The sequence below is a fragment of the Nuphar pumila genome, unplaced genomic scaffold (genome assembly GCF_984573655.1).
Source record: "Nuphar pumila unplaced genomic scaffold, dmNupPumi1.hap1.1 HAP1_SCAFFOLD_210, whole genome shotgun sequence".
Lineage (NCBI taxonomy): Eukaryota > Viridiplantae > Streptophyta > Magnoliopsida > Nymphaeales > Nymphaeaceae > Nuphar > Nuphar pumila.
Genome location: NW_028323220.1, coordinates 30334 through 32199, shown reverse-complemented (window position 1 = coordinate 32199; position 1866 = coordinate 30334).

Here is a 1866-nt window from a genome sequence, read left to right as displayed (position 1 = left end):
CAAAGCACGGTATCGATTGTGCGAGAAGCAAGGTCACGATTGTGGATCGTGTGGTCCGTGCACTTCCAAGTGGCATATGCTGTGAAGTTCATGTTGTGTTAATTTAACACATCTGAACTACACATATGAACGCGAGACCGTCGGTCCTTATAGCCGTGCTTTGTCGAGGGATGTCACTGACTCCTTGCCTTTCCACGAGCAGGCACAGCCATCGGAAGCCAACCATGACGCCTCCCGGTGATGCTGTGCTTGAGCACGATCAGTCGCGCATTGAGTCCTTCGCGGGTGGACTCGACCCAAGGCAATGACCTCGCAGAGCCAAGCACCTCTCGCGCGTGGCAAAGCAGTCAACCAATACTGCCTGCCAAGCGCACAAATTCCGGGTCGTTCTGCCCGCCCCGCTTGTTGAAAGTGAACTTCGCCAAGCCTCGACACTCAACAAGCGTTGGGACCCAGGAGGGTGATACAAGCCCCGAGTAGCTCAGAATGCAGCAGACCCAATAGAAAGCGTCCTTTAGACCTGTGTTCTCTATGTTAACTAATGAAAAGTGACGCACCTGTTTAGCTCCCGCGCTGACTTTTGCAAAGGCGTCCTTGAGCCAGTATGCGGTGGGTATTACCTCCCAAGCAGGCTGCTGATGTGGCAGTGAGAGTGGCAGGATGTTTGTGTACTGGGCCCTGGAAGCGCTGACAGGTGTTTACATACATAGGGAGCATGCCACAAGCGCTAGTGACAGCGTGTGCTGCCTGTATCACGGCAGTCAGTCTTCGCCGCTCGCACTGTGAGTGAATAACTTATTGTGAATGACATATTTAACCATTGTTAATGACTTATTTGATTGCGTTATGATATGTAACCACTGCTTTCTTAGCCTGACCGTAAGTGGATGAGGTTACCTTTGTCAAGCTTGATGGGAAGAAGAAGTCCATCCAGGCAACAAACGATTCAACCTCATCAAAGTATGTCAACCAAACAAATTGCACCACAGGCATGTGATTGACCCCTGAAGCATGGGGGAGCCATCTCATGCTGTTTGATTGCCTTGCGAGTGAAGCATGAGCGTGCGCCAGGCACATCATTGTTTGTGGTTGTTTGTGGTTGTACGCAACAGTGGTTTGGGTTGCCCCAGCATCTGCCATGCCATGAGCCTCGCTTACAAAGGTGGCCTTGGATTGCATGCTAACCAGGTGCCAAAATAAATACGCCTGATGCTTTGCCTGAGAATTTGAATCTGAGTCGCCAAAACAGCACCTCCCATGTAGTCAAACAACCTACAGGGCTGGAACATAGCTGGTTTGCTTCAACACCCAAGGGGGTGGCAAACAAAAAGGCAAAGGAAGAATTATGATGCTTGCCACACATGCATGCACTTGCAATGTCTCTGATTTCTCCAAGGCGAAAAAAAGCTGAGCAAAACAAAGTGAGGAGCATGAAGGACTTGAAGGCCCCGAGACCACACGGCAATGTGAAACAACGCATGCAATCAGCAGTCATGCAGCTATTGTAACAGCACTGCAACTATGTGTACTGATTTTTGGACATTTGTTTATTCTCCTGCTGACTATGAGTGGCTTGAGATCCCATGGCACAAGTTTTGTTGATCCCATGGCCTATGATAAACGAAGCAAGCTCATACATTAAGCAGGCTTCTTGCTTATGCTGAGCGTCGCAATTTGCAGCCGTGTGAGCTTGCAAATACTGCATTGCTCATGGGGTGCTGAATTAGAATTGCCGCTTGAAGAAGCTGGCGAGGTGACCTATCGGGGATAGCCCCAGAAGGCTGTTCGGTGCCAGCTCCGACCCACCACTTCCACAAGCAGAGTCACTTGACTGCCTATGCTCGGCCGTAGCCCCCGGTGCCGTGT